At 33.4% G+C, this 20,976-nt stretch overlaps 1 long non-coding RNA gene across 1 annotated transcript in view; it reads right to left on the minus strand.

Moving 5' to 3' along the window:
- Positions 1 to 6,546: 6,546 nt before the first annotated feature.
- Positions 6,547 to 20,976, minus strand: part of LOC146993153 (uncharacterized) — a 104,892-nt gene continuing 90,462 nt past the window's right edge. The window contains exon 3 of the long non-coding RNA XR_015038499.1: positions 6,547 to 6,659. This is a non-coding gene — a long non-coding RNA (uncharacterized LOC146993153). The remainder of the gene's footprint in view (positions 6,660 to 20,976) is intronic.

Below are 20,976 nucleotides of genomic sequence, written 5' to 3' on the forward strand. Positions count from 1 at the left end.
TTGTTAAAATCAATGTTCAGATACAGAATAACAAACAAACATCTGGACGACTGCATGGATTTAGCAATAACATCGCATGTACCAGAGGGAGAAAAAAAAAAAAACTCTCAGAAGAAATGCAATGTTAAATTTCACATTAAAATATGATTTCCCTGTATTTAATTTTCATCTTGCTGAATTCTTTTGTAAATAATACAAAGAGTATACCTTTTCTTTAAGATATTATACCACACATTTTTATACTTAGTGTAATGCAATTATAACTGAAATATTAAAAGTGCAATATATAATTGCAGCTAGCCAAAATTTTATAAACTTAAAATTGGCTCCCATTCAGTTAAAGTTGTTAATGACTGCACCAAGGGAAGGAATGCAATTTTATTTCTTTGTCTGTATTTGGTTTCATTTTCATATAGAATGAGTTAAAAATAGGTTACCTAGGTAACAAAATTTAAACACACATTTTCAGGAAAAATTACAGAATAACAGATTTTGTTTCCCTGAAGACACAACACCTCGCTATTCCAGCTATGATACAGACTGCATACTGTCATAGAGAAATTCCTTTCTTAAACAGGGAATTCATATAATTTAATCTGTTTTTACACAAGTACTGTTTATGACTAATCCATGGTCCAGGAGTAAAATACTTTATAGTACACCCATCTAAATTTTTATTATTTCCGGTCATCTGTATAGACTTTTTACCTATCACGACTAAACTCCCAATCTGCATTCCAAATAACTCATACAATTCTTCAAGTCACATTTTGTAGTCTATCATTTTTAATACGGCAGGTACTTGCTAAGCGCAGACTTGTAAAGCATGATTTCGCGTACAGCAGTACCTTAAAAGATCCCATTTTATTTGTCCACTGCTAGAATTTCATTCATACGTGGTGCAACATTCATCCATCAACAACGGAAAGAATTTATCTGCTACTTTAAACAATTTCCATCGACTGAAAATGAAGTCCGAAAAATCTTACAAATTTCAAAAGCAATCGATGCCGAAGAATTTTCACATATGGAAGACAGAGAAGTCAAACAATGAATCAGAAAATTACCAAAGAAGAATTGGGGTCTTATAAAACCCCTTGATAATAAAAGCGCTCATTATGAAGAAGAGCTTTTAACTGAAGATAAGATGAAGAAATTGTTAAATAACACAAAAAGCAATGTCTGATCTTCTAGCGAAGAATTACCCAATTAAAGAAAAAACATGTGCTCTTTACAGCGGCACGCATACAGTTGCATCAATCATTCTTATAAGCAAAAGACATCAGCTTTCTCAAAAAATATTTCTCTCATGCATTTGCCAAGAGAACGGAAAGAAGTCCAAAAGAAACTTTCAGAGTGCTTTGCAAAACAAAGTGGAAACTTATTCTGCAGAATTTTACTTCGATAATAATAAAACATCTCTGATTTGATTTCAAAACGAATTTTTATTTGTGAAATCAATTTTAAACAGATCTTTGCAAATAGGTTCATAAAACTTCCCAATATGCCAAAATAGTTCAGATTAAGGGAAAAATATAATAATGTATGCTTGAAACAACTAATAAAAAGCACATTTTCAGCAGCCTTAACAGAAGACAATTTGGCCCCACTAACTTTCATTACGAATACTCATTAAATTTTTATTTACATTTCTTTTTTGTTCAACATTTAACTTTCAATGGTTTTAAGAGAAACAGCACTTCATAGAGAGAATCTAAATTCGGAAAAAACTGAAACAAAATTGGTTTATACACAGGAAGTGCAATTACACTGACCTGTTGGGAAGAGAAGACCCATTAGGCAAGGAAAATATTAGGCCAGACAGAGAGGAAAATGCTTAGCCTCCTCCTCGTAATTGTAATATTTAATAATTTGTAAATGGTAACATTTAATATTTAGTAACTTGTAATTAACAACACTTTATATACAGATTTGAAAAATAGAACTATGCTGGTATTGCAGTTCTCTGTGATTGTACATTCTAAGATTGTAAATAAATAGTTTCTAAAAGCTAAAAGTGTACCCTCATAATTTTATATGGTGTCAGGAGTGTTTTGCTTTCAAAATGGAAAGTTTAAAACCACCAGAGCCGATAAAATTTGATGGAAATCTAGCTTGGAATTGGCAGAGATGGCTGCAATCATTTGAAATATATGAAGGAGCTAGTGAATTACATAATAATGAAGAGAAGGTAAGAGTTGATACTTTTCTTCATGTAATAGGAATTTGTAGTCTCTAAATATATAATACATTTCCTATAGAAGAGGGTAAAGAAATTATATTAAGTGAAATTAAAACAAAATTTATGGAATATTGTATTCCTAAGAAAAATATTACATATGAAAGACATTTATTCTTTACTAGAAATCAAACCGCGTCAGAAACCATAGATGAATACGTAACTGACCTTCGAAATAAAGCTAGAACATGCGAGTTTGCACAATTAACAGATAGTTTAATAAAGGATAAAATTGTTTGTGGTATTAAAGATGATATAGTGAGAGCAAGATTGTTACATGAAACAGAATTAACATTAGAAAAAGCTCTTGATATATGCAGATCTGCTAAAATAAGTGCACATCAAATGAAAATCATAAAAGATGAGGAAACTGCTGTAAACTTAGTGAAAAAGAAACTAAGTAAACATAATAAGAATACTTACAAAGAGGTAAACACCGATAAACAATAGACAAAAATTTGTTCTAAATGTGGAACATCTCATGAGTATCGAATGTGTCCAGCATATGGAAAAATCTGTCATAAATGTAAAAAGGCAAATTATTTCGCGAGTCAGTGTAAAAGCAATATAATAAAAAATGAAGCAGTCAAGGTAAACAAAAAAGATAGACAAATTAAATTAATAAATCATGACTCTGAGGAAGAGTTAGAATTTTATGTTCGCACATTAAACCTTAATTCAGATAACAAGGAAGAGAAATGGACTGTTGACGTTAATGTAAATAAAAGTAAACTAAATTTGCAGTTAGATACTGGAGCAATGCGCAATGTTATTTCTAAAACCAAAGTGAAATTGCTAAATGTTCCGATACAGAAGTCTGAAATGAAAAGATTAGTTACATTCTGTGGGAATAAAATGGATACTTTAGGAAAAGTAGTACTTAACTGCCAATATGGAAAAAATAATTATGTTGTGGAATTCCAAGTTATTGACAAAGAAGTACCTTCTATATTAGGATTAAAATCATGTTTGCAACTAGGTTTGATTCAGAAAGTAATGTCTGTTTACACTGAAGACTTACTGGAGGAATACAAAAATGTATTTGAAGGTTTAGGTTGTTTGAATAGAAAATATAAAATCCAGTTAAAACAAGATGTAACACCAGTCATTCATCCTCCAAGAAAAATACCCATAGCTATACGTGATAAAGTTAAGAAAGAATTACAAAGAATGGAAAATTTAAATGTTATTGAGAAAGTAAGAGAACCAACTGAATGGGTAAATTCAATGGTCACAGTTGTCAAACCGAACAAAATAAGAATATGTTTAGATCCTAGAGATTTAAATAAAGCTATAAAACGAGAACATTATCTGATGTTAACCATTGACGAAGTTGTCACTAGAATGCCTAACGCAAAAATATTTCCTGTTTTAGATGCTAATAGTGCCTTTTTGGCAAATCCAGCTTGACGAAGAAAGTAGTAATTTGTGTACATTCAATACACCTTTTGGCAGATACAAATTTAAAAGATTACCTTTTGGCATATGTTCAGCTCTAGAAATTTGCCAAAGAAAATTAAGCCAAATAATAGAAGGTCTAGAAGGCATTGAATGTATTATACATGATATCTAAATATGGGGATGTAATGAAAAGGAACATGAGCTACGACTTAAAAAAGTACTCCAGAGAGCACGAGAAAATAATTTGAAGTTCAATAAGGCTAAATGTAAAATAAAAGTTAATCGTGTGAATTATATAGGGCACGAGTTAAGTGAAAATGGACTAAAACCTGATTTTTCTAAAGTGGAAGCAATTGTTAAAATGCCAGAACCTACAGATGTGCCTTCGCTACAAAGATTTTTGGAATTGATTAATTATTTAGCCAAATTTATTCCTAACTTAAGTACTATTACTGCACCATTAAGACAATTACTTGAGAAAAATGTCCTCTGGCACTGAAAAGCATCAAAAAGCTTTCGAAACACTTAAAGAATTGATTGCAAAAGCACCCGTATTAAAATTCTATGATGTTAATAAGGATGTAACTCTTTCAGTAGGTGCAAGTTCTGAAGGATTAGGTGCTGTTTTACTACAAGAAAACCAGCCAATTGCTTATGCTTCCAGAGCTCTAACAAAAAAACAAAAAAATTATGCTCAGATAGAAAAAGAGCTTTTAGCTATTACTTTTGGATGTTCTAAATTTCATCAATATATATATGGCAAACGTATTACAGTTGAAACTGATCATCGACCATTAGAAAGCATAACTAAGAAACCTCTTTTTAAAGCACCACAGCGATTGCAAAGAATGCTGTTAAATTTACAAAAATATGATCTAGATGTACGATACAAAAAGGGGAAAGACTTATTAATAGCAGATACTTTGAGTAGAGCAAATTTGAATACAACAGAAGATAATGATGAAGATACAGAAATTTGTACACTGATTCCAGCATCTGATGACAAAATTTATGCATTGAAGAAAGAAAGTGAATGTGATGCTACACTACAGTGCTTAAAGAAATATATTCTGAGAGGCTGGCCAGAAAGGAAACATCAGGTAAAACCTCAAGTCAAAGTATTTTGGGACTACAGAGATGAGTTGACAATGGAAAATGACTTATTTTTCAAAGGAGGAAGGGTAATTATTCCTTTATCTATGCAAAAGGAAATGTTAAATTTAATTCATGAGGGTCATTTTGGTATAGAAAAATGTAAGAAAAGAGCTAGAGATGTTTTGTTTTGGCCACTTATGAACAAGCAGATAGAAAATAAAATTTCAAAATGTTCTATATGTAATGAATACCAGAACAAAAACATAAGAGAGCCTATGATACCACATGAAATTCCCAATTTACCTTAGTTGCGACAGATTTATTTGAGATTAACAAAGATGTATATTTATTAATTGTAGATTACTATTCCAACTTTTTTGAAATCTCCAAACTACCGGATACTCAAAGTCACACAGTGATCAGTTACATGAAATCTCATTTTGCAAGATACGGTATACCATTGATAGTGATATCTGATAATGGACCTCAGTTCGCAAGTAAAGAATTTTCAGAATTTGCAAAGAAATACCTATTTAAACATATAACAAGCAGTCCATACCATCCACAGTCGAACGGATTAGCAGAGCGTTCAGTACAAACGGCGAAGAAATTGTTAAAGAAAGTTCAAGCAGATCATGCTGATCCTTATTTAGTTTTGTTAGCTCATAGGAACACTCCAACAAATGAGATGCTAGGATCACCAGCTCAACGACTTATGAGTAGAACAAGAACAATTCTTCCTACATCTGAAGAATTACTTAAACCTCAAGTTGTGAGAAATGTAAAAGAAAAAATCAACCAAGAAAGAACTAAACAGAAGTCATATTATTATCGTCATACAAAAACATTACCATCACTAAATAAAGGAGATTGTGTTCGGATATATCACGATAATCGCTGGAAACCAGCAGTTGTAGAAGAAGTGCATAAAACGCCTAGATCATATATACTTAGATCAGGTGGATCAGTATTGAGAAGAAATAGAAAAGATATTAGAGAAAACAGTTCAGCTGTTGATGAGAATATCAGAGGAACAGAACAAGGAGTTAATACACAGAAAACAGATGTAAAAGGATATGATTCCAGATATTCTCAAGGGCAAAGTTTAGAAGATCAACTACCAAACTCTGCTAACTCAGAAACAAGGAACGGTGAGCTAAGAACTAGAAGTGGGAGACTGATTAGAAAGCCGGCCAGGTATTTGGACTGATTTTAGACTGTTAAAACTTTTGAACTCTTTAAAAAAACGGAAGATGTAATATTTAATAATTTGTAAATGGTAACATTTAATATTTAGTAACTTGTAATTGGCAACACTTTGGATACAGATTTGAAAAATGGAACTATGCTGGTATTTCAGTTCTCTGCGATTATACATTCTAAGATTGTAAATAAATAGTTTCTAAAAGCTAAAAGTGTACCCTCATAATTTTATAGTAATGCGAAAGGAGGCCACTTGGGAAAAAATTACACTACAGCAGTAATTTTGAAACCACTAAGAAGCAACAGAACTCTAACAAATCTCAGACTTCTGATAATTATAGTGTGATTAACAGTTCAACCTCACTACGAATATTACAATACAATATAAAGAAAGAACCAATTCAGACACTTCAATATGGAATTCAAAACCTAAGAAATTAATGCATAAATGCTACCCTAAACATTAAAACATAATATGAAGCGTTCACGTAAAATAAATAAGTAGTAAAACTCCAATATAAAGCAACATGTGAAAAGTGACCTACAAATTATAACATTCAAGCATTTGTAGTGAAAATAAAGTTAGTATAAAACAAGAATTACCAGCCACAGATGTCTTTTTGCTCTGCACTATTTCTCCGTTCTTTTCATCTTCGTTCTTTTTCTTTCATGATATGATGTTCTGCAAGCCAAGAGTGCACAAAAATGATGACAAATTACACTAGAAGAGGCCAAGAGAGGGAAAAAAGGAATCATTAGATTTTAACTACTTTGAAATTAAAGAATAATTATACACAAAGAGAAATATCTAATATTGTTTCTATATATATAGAACTTCAAAAGTAGCCTTCTTTGTTTTAAATTCCAGCAATGTGCTACATTGTTACTAAAATCATGACTGCAGTCGATAGAAAAGCAAATGATTTTCCTAATACTACGAAGTACAGTAAGCGAATGGTGTTTTTAATGTATGGGTACAACATTAACAATGAAAGAAAAACAAATTATACAGTTATTACGGATACACACAATAAATGGGATAATGATCTTCAAGAAGAGTAAATAATTTCGGCGATGGTAGAAAGATGGCACCGAAAGACAATAAGCCGGTAATTTTAAATGACAAATAAACAAAATAAACTTTACTGTTATTTTTGAAGCAGGTGTTGTACATTAAACGACCTTAATTCACACACACACAATTAGTGACATTTTGGAAAGTTATGTCACATAACTTAAAAGAAGTATTTCAATCAGAATTTTTACGTAAGAAACGTTTCTAATTTTAAGTTCTTTACCTAGGTACTCTCATGCATGAGAGGTGACAGCTTAGCCCAACGTACGAGGTGTTTATCCTGAAATATTACCAGGTCACTTTCAACGAAATGACAGCAATATTTCACAGAGGAAAAGAACATGCCTAGCTGACTGGATTCCACCCCGACTTAAATACAGCAAGCCAAAACATATCTAATGCCGTTTTTCCAAGATGGAGTTGTCCGCTTTTTCCCAAAATGGCGTCCCAATTCAAAGAGTGGGAGACTAGCGTCTACATTCCAAAACGGCAGCCTATGAGAGAGGCGATTCTATTATTTTCATCGGGGAGTAGGGAAGTTAGAATGGTTTTCTGAGGAACGCCAACAGCAGTGCACGATGTTTGCTTACATTAGGAAGTTCAGAAAATTGCAAAGGTGGATTGCCTTAGTTTTTGCGGTTACTTTCAGGGAAATATTAGGCAGTTTTTATTGGTTTGCTGATAGAGGGCGAATAGATAATTTACCTTTATAAATCCGCGTTTATCTATTTAAACTTCAGAAGATTTATGATGAAGTGAATATATTCAACACAACAGAACGCCAGCTTAAGACTTGTAAATCTTTTAAAAAACAACACATCGATAATTAAAAATATTATTTATAGTTCATCATTAAAAACTTTTTATAAATGCATAGTTATCATATAATTAACAATTCATCCATGCATTATCTCATTATTTATTATAATTAGAAGAGATGATATTTTTTACAGTAATGTTTAAAAATTTGCTGTTGTCTTTTAAAAGATTTACAAGTCTTACGATTGTGTTCTGTTGTGTTAAATATATTCTCTTCATCTTAAATCTTCTGAAGTTTAAATAGATAAACGCGGATTATAAAGGTAAATTGCCTATTTACCCTCTATCAGCAAACCGAAAAAACTGCCTAATATTTCCCTGTAAGTAATCGTAGAAACTAAGGCAATCCACCTTAGCAATTTTTTGAACTTCCAAATGTAAGCAAACATATAGTCCACTGCCATTGCATTCCTCAGAAAACCATTCTAACTCCTCTACTCCCCGATGAAAATAATAGAATCGCCTCTCTCATAGGCTGCCGTTTTGAGATGTAGACGCTAGTAGAGAGGGAGAGGGGTAGGAGTTGAACTGCGGTGCTTAACCACCAGGGTGCCTGGGCGCCATAGCCCTACCCCTCATCGAATAACATGATAAAAGTTTCGAATTATGAGAAATATAACTGAATGTGCTAAATAATTAAAACATACTTTTTCCTTAAGTACCTAATTAGTAATCCATACATAATTAACTATTTTTAACAACTATTTCACAGAAGAATACATATGGAGATTCTTTGGGCGTGGTGAGCGGTCATATCAAAGAATGTCTATGCAAAAACAATACATATTCTTTGGTCATATCAAGGAGGTTAGAATAGAAGGAGGGAAGGTTCAACTCAAACGGTGAAGCTTGGCGGCCATGTTACTGTTATCACTGTGACTTGTGCAAGAAAGTCTGTAATAGTAACATTTTTTTTTTTTTTTACCTTTTCTTTTTGAAGCATGTCTGCTTATATTGCATATGGATGCACAAATAGATTTTCGAAAAATATTTCTGGGATTACTGTTCACTCGTAAGTATTTTCTTTTTTTTTTATGTAATTTCATAAATATGTTAAAAAAATGTCACAATGTCATGTTGTTTTCTTTCCAGATGTGACAAAAAAGACTTAATAATAATCGAAACATGTTAAATACAATACATTTTAATGCTTTTGCTTACAGCTGGTATCTTCGTTCCTTAACATACAATGATATATGCTAGGATTATATGCTTGCTGTATAATTTGAACGCTTAGATAATTCGTTTTATAATTTTCATGAAAAGTAAGAAATTAATTGTTGCTATTTTTATGAATTGTAAAGGTGTTAAATAAAGCAACGCTTTTCCTTATGTATTAATTATTATTCATTCTTAAGTTCTGTGAACTGTTACGAATATAATTTGTGCATTTGATCAAGATAAACTATTCTGTTGTTAAAATGTTTTTGCAGAAGCTGACAAATTTCTGAGCAGTATAGCGATAAACGTAAGTAAAATATTTACACAATTGAACATGTGAAAAGATATATCCAAAAATTTATATAGGTATATTTCTGTAATTCAGTTTAATTCAAGTAATTTCTTTGAGATTCATAAATATGAAACGCGCATAAACTGAAATCATTGAATTCACATAAATCTGTTTTATTTTATTAAGATTTATTTTCTTGTTGATATAAGGTTGTTGATTGTGAAAAGAATCTATTTAAAACTTTCATTTAAAAAAAAAGCAACATGTTACCATTTTTTAGATAATTATCTGCTATTAATTTCAGGTAAAAATGGTTCTTTAATAAATTATAATAATATTGCGAATAAATCAGAAATATCACTTCTTAAAGAAGCAATTGGAAAGTATACCAGAGAAGTTGCTAATAAAACCTAAACAAATTCTTGAAATTATGCAGAAACATAATTTGTAAAGGCTTTAATGTTATGCACATGCATTTAGATTTCGAAATATTTCTTAATGATTTTCTGTACTTAGTAAATTACAGATATCACCTTTATAACTTTAAAACAAAAAACTAACAATAGCGAAGCATTTCATTATAAATTTAACATATTTTTACTGGAAAGTTCATGCATAGAACAGCTTACAAACACGTACGTTTCACTACCGTATTGCAATGTTTTGAAGTAACAAACATGGACGCCGCTTGTTCCGGGGAGTTTCATTCCCCGATAGTGGAGGAAACTGCGAACCCTCCCTCCTTCTATTCTAACCTCCTTGGAATAGAAGGAGGGAAGGTTCAACTCAAACGGTGAGGCTTGGCGGCCATGTTCCTGTTATCGCTGTGACTTGTGCAAGGAAGTCTGTAATTGGAATATTTTTTTTTCTTTCCTTTTTGAAGCATGTCATCTTGTGTTGTATATGGATGCACAAAAAGATTTTTGAAAAAGATTCCTGGGATTACTTTTCACGCGTAAGTATTGATTTTCTTTTTTTTTTTTTTATGTAATTTGATAACTATGGTAAAAAAATATCACAATGTCATGTTGTTTTTTTTTTCCAGATGTAAAAAAGGGACTTAATAATAATCAAAATATGTTAAATACATTTTAATGTTTCTGTTTATAGCTGGAATCTTTGTTCCTTAACACACAATGATGTATGCTAGGATTTAAACTGTATAATTTGAACGTTTTAGGTAATTCGTTTGATAATCTTCATGAAAAATTAGACACCAATTGTTACTATTTTTATGGTTTTTAAAGGTATTAAATAAAGTAATGCTTTTCTTTATGTATTAATTATTATCCAATTTAAAATTTTTGAACTGTTAAGAATATAATTTGTGCATTTGATCAAGATAAACTAACTTTTCTGTTGTTAAAATGTTTTTGCATAAATTTACAAATTTGTGGGCAGTATAGCAATAAAAGTGAGTAAAATATTTACACAACTGAACATGTGTAAAGATGTATCCAAAAGTATAGGTATATTTCTCTAATTTAGCTTAATTCAAGGCAATTTCTTTCAGATTCTTAAATATGAAACGCGTATAAACTGAAATCACATAATTCACATGAATCTGTTTTATTTTATTAATATTTATATTCTTGTTGTTATAAGATTGTTAGTTATGAAAAGAGTTTAAAACTTTCATTTAAAAAAAATGCAACCTGTGACTATTTTTTTAGATAATTATCTGCTATTAATTTCAGGTTAAATATATTTTAAATGATTCTTTAAAATTTTACAATACTGTGAATAAATCAGAAATATCACTTCTTAAAGGAAAAACTGGAAAGTACACCCACAGGTTGCTAATAAAACCTAAACAAATTCTATTTTTAAAGGCTTTAATGTTATGCACATGCATTTAGATTTCGAACTATTTCTTAATGATTTTCTGTACGTAGTAAATTACGGGTATTATCATCTTTATAAGATATCATATATAAAATATGTAAAATTTCATTATAAATTTTACATATATTTAGTGGAAAATACATGCACGGAACAGCTTAAAAACACGTACTTTTCACTGACGTAATGCAATGTTTTGAAGTTACAAACATGGACGCCGCTTGTTCAGTGGAGTTTCATTTCCCGATAGTGGAGGAAACTGCGAACCCTCCTCCTTATATTCTAACCTCCTTGGGTCATATCCGTTCTCCAAGGTGATGTCGTCCGCTTTTCTCAAAATGGCGTCCCAATTCAAAGAGAGATAGTGACCATTTTTCAGTCTTTTCCAAGATGAGGAAAGAAGAAAACCTAGGATGAAATAATACGAGAGAGATAGAGAGAAAAAACGCCATCTTGTCATTTTCTGATAGGGTACCGGTAATCGAATACTTTTGTGACCGCCTGTACAGGAAATTGAGGAACACGTGTTAAGAAGAAACGTTCGTTGACAAAACGTCAGATGCGCCGAGAATCTCAAATCCTTCCAGTGCCCTCAAACAGGTAAAGAATTTCCTGCGAAATGTGTCCTCTGTGGAGGAGGACATGCATCTTGTAGTAAGGAATGCCCCAAAAGACCAGGAAATATAGATATTGAAAAAATTAATGAAGAAACACCGAACAATTCCCCAAATATGCAAAATCACCAGACTCACTCTACTCTCAGCCAATCACGTAATCAAGGATCAAGGAAGTTAATTTACGGAGTGCGCTAGGCTAGGCCTTTAACTCCGCATCATCAGAGATAGAATAATTACATCAAAAGAGGGGTTCATCTAATAAGGGAAAATTTTGAAGCCTAATTATAAAAATAAAAGCTTTTCAGATAATGCCTTCCGCATGAGAAAAAAGGAAAACTCTTAGAAAGTCTTTAAATTAAATTTTGTGTTTAAAAAGGGCCAGGAATAAATTTTGAAAGAGGAGTCAACATTCAAAAAGTTTTGAAAAGAATAAAAAGGTGCAATACATTTCCTTGATTCTTGATATCAACAGCAAAATAAAATCCTTAGGACAATCCGGAGAGTTGGGCAAAAAGGGCTGGGGGCGAAACCCGTTGGGCGGGTTCTGGTAGCAGTTCAGTGTGATACACTGAAGCAGGAGAAGAAAATTATTGGTCGCTATTTAGTGCGACGTTAAAAGGTCCCCTTAGGGGGTCGAAAGCAACCCGTTTAGCGGGTGGAAAAGAAGCTTTTAAGAAGCTATTGAGAAATTAAGTGCAGTCGCGTGCGGCTGCGGAGATAAGTTGTCCCTTGTTAAAGAAACGTTAGAAGACTCTTCTTAAAGAGTTAAAGAACAGGGTTCCCCCGGTCAATGCCCTTACGCATTGTTAACGCGGGGGCGGTTGGGGTTTAGGAACGAGAGGAAAGCATCCACTTGGGCGTCTGTATTCCAATACCGACGCCGTTTAAAAGGTAGTTGAGCATAATCAGCTTGTAATATTGCTCTGGGTCGCTTTTTAGAAGAGGCAACCGCAGGATCATATAACGGCAGGGTATGTAATACTGGATTTCCAACAAGATGGATGTTTTTGAACAATCTTTCCGAAAGTCGCTGTATAAAGCGATTAATGGGCATAATTTTGAGGTCGTTATGAATGTCACCGTTCCTTATGAACCATGGAGCGTTTAATATCTGCCGTAAAAATTTTGATTGAAAAATTTGGACGTGTTTACGGTTAGTCAGAGCAGCTGAGCCCCAGATGGGACTCGCGTAAGTGAGAATAGGCCTTATGATAGATTTCTAAAGCAAGATCTTGTTATCAAGTGACAGGTCGCTATTTTTAGCGAAAAAGGGGCGCAGGTTGGCTTTGACAGTTTCCGCATTCGCAATAATTTTTTGAATGTGAAGTTGCCAAGTTAATTTTGAGTCTAGTAAAACACCAAGGTATTTGTAAGTAGTAACCCAGGGAATAGGTTCACCGAAGAAAATTAGATTATCCAAACGAGGGATGTTTCTTCGGATGAATAAAGTGGCATCAAATTTAGCGACATTAATTTTGATTTTAAACAGTCCGAGCCAGAGTTCTAAGGCTGAAAGTAACTCTGTAATGTAGAGATTACCGTGGTGATGTTGTTATGTTGAGTTAGGATGGCCGTATCGTCTGCATATAAAGCTAAATCGATACTAGGTGCCTTAGGCACGGCGTTGATATAGATATTGAAGAGCAGAGGTGAGACAAGACTGCCCTGAGGACATCCAGCATGGATCGGGCGGGGAGTGGAGAGTTCGTGGTTAACTCGTACGCGGAAGCTTCGTCCGGCTAAGTACGAGCTAATAATTTTAATGATGTGAGCCGGAAACCCAAGTCGCATGAGCTTGTAAATAAGTCCGTCATGCCAAACCCTGTCAAAGGCTTTAGCTATGTCACGTATTAAGAAGAAACGTTCGTTGACAAAACGTCAGATGCGCCGAGAATCTCAAATCCTTCCAGCGCCATCAAACAGGTAAAGAATTTCTGCGAAATGTATCCTCTGTGGAGGAGGACATGCATCTTGTAGTAAGGAATGCCCCAAAACACGAGGAAATATAGATATTGAAAAAATTAATGAAGATACACCAAAAAATTCCCCAAATATGCAAAATCAACAGACTCACTCTACTCTCAGCCAATCACGTAATTTGGGCACTGCCCCGTACAACCAATCATATGGGGCGATTACCAAGAGCAATCCAAACACCGTTAACTACAGGAAATTCCTCAAGAAATCTATGAATAAGAAATCTATAATAACTATAAAGAAGACCAATCCTCCAAAAATAAACGAAAATCAGTAAACAGAGACATAGAAAAACAATCCTTTGAAGAATTCACCGAGTTCATTACTGAAATTTACCAAATTTACCAGCAATACAAGCAGGCTTCTAACCCCGACTCCAGGCTCAAGATTGCAATGGCGCACACTAAAGATATTCATCCAGAACGAGCATGAATAATTACCGCAGTGGCTAATTGCACCGAAGGTGCTAATAGCTAACAGGCTATTCACACCACCTACTTTCGCGCATGCGCACAAGCAGCCCAGATACCAGCATTTGACCGCAGTGGCTAATCGCACCCAAGGTCCGTAGAAAGAACAGGTTAGCTCACTTGGGGTAAACAAACGAAAATGCGTTCTCGCTGCCTATTGGCTGTGACGTCATTGAAGTTTTCTCTCCTCAGATCAACATAGATTTTTGCATTGATTTAAGCTGAATGTAAGCTTGTGCGCGACTGTGGAAACTCATTCGTTTCTTGTTTTTTTTTCCTCTCAAATATAATTAAATTTATGTAGCATAATGGTTGGTATGCACTGCGCGATTGCATTATGCACAATAATGCAGGCAAAATAAAAAATAATCGCCTTTTCTGAGTCAGTGTAGGCCATCTGTGCGCCATCGGCCGTTTGAAGGGGCGGAATGTATGTTTTATGTTTGCGTAATCGGGCGGCTGCGCGCCAAATCGATTTGTCTTCAGTCGTTAGGGACTCAATGTATGTTTTCCACTCCGCTTGTTTTAATAAGCGGGTTTCGGTCCTTATCTCGTTCTGTATCGTGCGAAATTGGGCACGGATATTGGGATCTCGTGACCTTTGCCAAATTCTTCGCAAGTAATTTCGCTGTTTAATTTTGAATTTAGTCTCAGGTAGGAGCCTAGCACCTGGGTGTTTGCGTGGTTTTGAAGCCGCAGCTCTCGCTTCTTTCAGTAAAGACTCCAGACTTTTGATATGCCTGTCAAAGTCCGAATTGCTGGAAATTTTGATGGGAGGGAGTGAAGTTTTTTCCAAAATAAATCTAAAAGCGTCCCAATTTGTTGAGACTTGCTCCTCTAATTTTGAGTATCGATTTTGAATATCTAGGGTTATCAAAACGGGGTAGTGATCAGAGTCCAATTCCTGAATGACTTTTATCTCATGCCGAAAAAATATATTATAAAAGGCAGCCAGATCAAGAACTGCAGTCGACCCTCTAACACGGTAAAAAGTCGGGAGGGTAGGAGCTATGATCTGTACATGGTTACTCTGGCACTATGAATTTAGACTAATACCATACCTGTTCCTATTAGAACAAAACCATGCGGTATGGCGTGAATTTAGATCACCAGCAATTATTAGGTGATTTGAAATATTCAAAAGTTTATCAAAATCATTGACAGGAAAAGCTGGCCTTCCACGTGCTCTAGACAGTGGAGGTAGATAAGCTGAGACTATTGTCAGCGGGGAGGAATTTTGAAGGAAAATTTTGATGATTGTCGCTTCCAAAAAATTTAAATCAGGGGACGATATCATGTGGTGCTTTAACGAACGCTTCACATAGATACAAGTGCCACCACAGGGATTTGTACGAATACTGTACTATTTGTACTATTTGTACGAATTGAAATAATTCTTGCATTTAAACTTGTATTCCAAATTAAGATTTAACTTGAAATTAATGTAGATAATTACTGAGAGAATTAGATCTTTGTAGCGTAGTTTACGTGAGATGAGATCACATGGTGTTACGTGATACGAACCGGAGAATCAGGATGTTGAACCATGAAAACATAGTAAATTCTTAATGTATTTTAACAAATTTATTATGTCTATTTATTGGCTTTTTATAAAATTTTAAAAGATATTAAAATTTTTGTGCCTTCAAAATAAAAAATTCTTAGAACTAACGTCTGTTAACATTTTTTATTTGTATATTGTATGTTGTCGTCAACAAAGTCTGCTTGGCGAGATTTGCGCCAGTGAAACTGAAAAGTACCTCAGAAACTAAACATAAAGATTAAGTAAATAAATCTGAAGAATTTTTTTAAAGAATGAGCTGAGAGCATTTAAAATTAAAATGTGTTTTTGAAAAAATATACAACAGTTCCTGACAAGGATTTACAGGCATCCTTAACAGTTTCATATTTAATTGCAAAAAATTTAAAACCTCATACAATTGGAGAATCGCTCATTCTTCCTTCATCAATTAAAATGACATCACTTATGCATGCAGAAAAATATAGTAACTATTTAAAAACAATAGCATTAAATAAGATACTGTTTCTCACCAAATTTTTATCATATCGGGCACTATAGAATACAAAATCCAGTCTTTACTATAAAACTTGATGAAACTACCGACAGTACTAAAATGTTTCAATTTATCGTTTATGTGAGATATGTTTTTGAAAAGGACACAGTAGAATATTTTTTATGTTGTAATATTTGGGAAGGAAAAGCAACTGGAGAGAAAATATTTGAAATTATTTTCAGACATTTTGAAACAATCTTACCTAGACACACTGTGTCACAGTTTGTACTAATGTAAGCTTTTAAAACTAAGCCAATACTTTGGCAAGGAGAATTGAAGAAAAAAAAAAACAGAAACATTCTTTTCCACAATTTACTAAAGAAAATAATACAGATTTCTTGTTTAAAACGACATATAAGAAATCTATAATAACGATAAAGAAGACCAATCCTCCAAAAATAAACGAAAATCAGTAAACAGAGACATAGAAAAACAATCCTTTGAATAATTCACCGGGTTCATTACTGAAATTTACCAAATTTAACAGCAATACAAGCAGGCTTCTAACCCCGACTCCAGGCTCAAGATTGCAATGGCTCGCACTAAAGATATTCATCCAGAACGAGCATGAATAATTACCGCAGTGGCTAATCGCACCGACAGTGCGAATACCTAGCAGGCTATTCACACCACCTACTTTCGCGCATGCGCACAAGCAGCCCAGATACCAGCATTTTACCGCAGTGGCTAATCGCACCGACGGTGCGAATAGCTAAAAGCCTATTTACACCACCTACGTTCGCGCATACGCACAATCAGCCCAGGTACCAGCATTTTACACCGATTTCCGTAAGGCAGGCGATAGTAAGAGCCAAGATTGTTAACCCTAACTCAGCAATAGAAACGGCTGTTATAGTCCACCAGCAAGAGAATAATTGTGCAAGTAATAATTATCAGTTACAAAGACGATGTCAATCTGTATGCATGATAATGTTTAGGAAATGATTCGATAAAATAGGGATTTAATGATGGTTCTGATTGCAAGCGAGGCCAAGAAATTAGTTAAAAAATCTTTAGTGTATTGACAAAAAGGCTACAGAAATTACTTAAATTCTTTTATTTAACAGAGGAATTTTTATGCAAACTTAGACGCCTTATAGCAAAGGACTGCCAGAATTTATTATTCAATAAGAAAACTTACTAAAAATTATAATATTCTTATATATTCATCATTTTTTCAGTATCCACTCATGTTTATAGGCTCAAATGCCATATTTCAAAATCAAAGTTATTTATGAAATAAAACCTTATACAATCTGATAAATCATTTCTGTGTGCAAATTTTTAAATCTAAATCTCTTACATTAATTTTTTTCTGTCTTTTAAATTACATCCCATTATTTATTTCAATTCAGTTTATTAATGTGCTTGAACTAATACTTCTAAGTTCTTTGAAGTACTTTATGTGTCATGAAAATGCCAAATATTTCCATAAAAAAATAAACAGGCATACAGAATTGTTATTAACAAGTATTATGTGATTAATTAGTCATTTAACAGTTGATTTAATTGCTTATTTCATGTCTAAATTTTCTACACAGAAAACCTCTGTGTAATTTTTATTATCTTTCCACGGACGAAGATTTTCAAAGAGGATTGAATTAAAGTCTTGATTGCGCAAAACACATCTTTGAAGCTAAATGTATTCTAAGAAAATCAAAAAAATGTAAACAAGATTTTGTCCCCCCCCCCAAATCAGTCATTTAAACTATTTCAACCGTTCAGGAAAACGATAAACATTGCGAACAATCTACCTCTTTTTATATATACTTTAATAAAAGGAAATGTGTTCCTTCTTTTTATAAGAAAAGGAACCAATTTTGCTTTTTAATTTTGCTTTTTAGAAAGCAAAATGGTTCTAAAAGTTTAGAGTCTCCAACGCTTAAAAAATGATAAACTACGCCAAGGTAGTAACCCGCCTTAAAAAAAAAAAGACTCACTACAACTCTTAGGCGGTTCGCGTACGTAGAATCCGTTATGGATCTAACAGTTCAATGCACATGCGTGGTCAATGGTGGTGCGAATAGCTTAAGCGGCTATACGCACCGCTGGTGCGAATAGCATCGGCCGCATTTTACGCCGATTTCCGTAAGTCAGGCGGTAGTGAGAGGGAAGGTTGTTAACCCTAACTCAGCAATAGAAAGGTTTGTTAGTATTTCACCAGCAAGAGAATAATTTGCAAGTAATAATTATCAGTTACAAAGACGATGTCAATCTATATACATGATAATGTTTAGGAAATGATTCGATAAAATAGGGATTTAATGATGGTTCTGATTGCAAGCGAGGACAAGAAATTAGTTAAAAATCTTTAGTGTATTGACAAAAAAGCTACAGAAATTACTTAAATTCTTTTATTTCACAGAGGAATTTTTATGCAAACTTAGACCTGTTCTTATAGCATAGGACTGTCAGAATTTATTATTCAGTAAGAAAACTTACTGAAAATGATAATATTCTTATATATTCAGCACTTCTTCAGTATCCACGCAGGTTTATAGGTTTAAATGCCATATTTCAAAATTAAAGTTATTTATGAAATAAAGCCTTACAAAATCTGATAAATCATTTGTGTGTGCAAATTTTTAAATCTAAATCTCTTACATTAAATTATAACTGTCTTTTAAATTACATCCCATTATTTATTTCAATTTAATTGATTAATGTGTTTGTACTAATATTTCAAAGTTCTTTGAAGTACTTTTTATGTCCTGAAAATGCCAAGGAATTCCATAAAAAAAATAAGCAGGCATACAGAATAATTCATTTAATATTTCATATAATCGCTTTTAACTTATTTCATGTCTAAATTTTCTACACAGAAATCCGCTGTCTAATTGTTAGTATCTTTTATCGGACGAAATTTTTCAAAGAGGAATGAATTAAAGGCATGATTGAGCAAAACACATCTTTAAAGCTAAATGTATTGTAAGAAGTATAAAAAATGTCAGCACAATTTCCCCCCCTTTAAATCAGTCATTTAAACTCTTCAAACCGTTCAGGAAAAGGATAAACATTGCGAACATAAAAATCTGCCTTTTTTATATATACTTTAATAAAAGGAAATGCGTTCCTTCTTTTTATAAGAAAAGGAACCCATTTTCCATTCTAAACTTTTGAAAGTCGCCAACGCTTAAAAAATGATAAACTACGCCAAGGTAGAAACCCGCCTTTTACAACTCAATGCGCATGCGTGCTTAATGTTGGTGCGAATAGCTTAAGCGGCTAATCGCGCCGGTGGTGCGATTAGCATCGGCCAATAATTACGCCCATACGGCTAATCCAAATACCATGCAACATATTAATTATGCCAAGTTTATATTTTATAACAGTAATGGTATTAAAAATCAAAAAATTGAAATTCAAAACTACATCAACCAGCACAGTCTGGATGTAATTTTATGAAGTGAAACCCACCTCAAATCAAATGACAAATTTAAAATTCCCAACTACAACATCTATAGATCTGACCGTCTTCATAATCGTGGTGGCGGTACAGCTATTCTCATGAAAAAATGTCTGAACAGTACCATCTTTCCTCTTCTCCTTATGAGCTTTGAAGCAAGTGTATCTATTTTGAACAATGATAATAAAGAATATCTCATCATTGCTGTTTATAAGCCACCCAACAATAGCCTTAACACTCAAGATCTTGACTATATTCTCAAGTTATCCAACTATTATTGAGGGGGACCTAAATTGTTAGGACGCTAACTGGAACTCCAGGCGAAATAATCCAGACGGAATTATTCTTAATAATTACATCATCAACAACCCTGATATCAACATTTATGGTCCAGATGAACCTACTCTTCTTCATCAAATCTCAAATACTTTTGATGTATTAGACATCTTAATTACCTTCAATGTTCCTCAAATACCTTTTCTCCAAGTGGATAATGAACTTTCTTCAGATCACCTACCAGTACGCTTCACTTTGTATGGCTTAAAGCATGGTCTTCCGCCTATAACGTGCCGCATTAATTGGGAAAACTTGTAAGGATCTTAAGTTTTACTAAATGTTTATTTTATTTTAAATCTTTACTATCACTTCTTATTTTCTACTTCCGGCCAGAATTATAAGCGTGAAGGTTTTTATGCAAAGTTTGTCTGGCGAACGCCAAGTATTTAAGTGTGGCCTTTTTGACAAGCAAGAGAGAGAGGAAGCAGTGAGTCAACGCAGGCCGCTTACCTTAGAAGTTACGCAGTTGCTGTTTGCCTTCCAGGCCAGAGGTTTTAATCCTCTTGATAAATTAAAAGTATTGTAGTGTTCACAGTCTCTGTGCTACATACGCTTCCTGTTATTATAAGGCCAATCTTCCACGTGTATTATTCTAGAGTTAAATTAGAGTTTAGTTTTATTTTTATACTTTTACGTTAGACCCCGAGTGGCGGGTCATTGTATTCCGAAGTACGGAAGTTATTGTATATAGAGAAAAATAAAGGGTTTTTGTATACCCTTCGTCTGTATCCTGTCTACTTACTACAAATTAGTGAACATAGCTTTAGTAAGATCTCTGTTCCTAGTCAGTTCCTTGTATGTTCCCGAAGAAGGTAAAGAAGGAATATTGAACCTGATAAACTATGCTTAACACCTTGAAGAAAACATATCTGCTACCACTAAAATGACTAATAAAAGCGAAATTCATGATGCCACAGTCTATCTTAGCAGTAAAATCAACGAAGCCATCAACCACGCCAAATTTATTC

The sequence above is a fragment of the Stegodyphus dumicola genome, chromosome X1 (assembly GCF_044657685.1).
Source record: "Stegodyphus dumicola isolate Sdum_Otavi_A_Nest chromosome X1, ASM4465768v1".
Lineage (NCBI taxonomy): Eukaryota > Metazoa > Arthropoda > Arachnida > Araneae > Eresidae > Stegodyphus > Stegodyphus dumicola.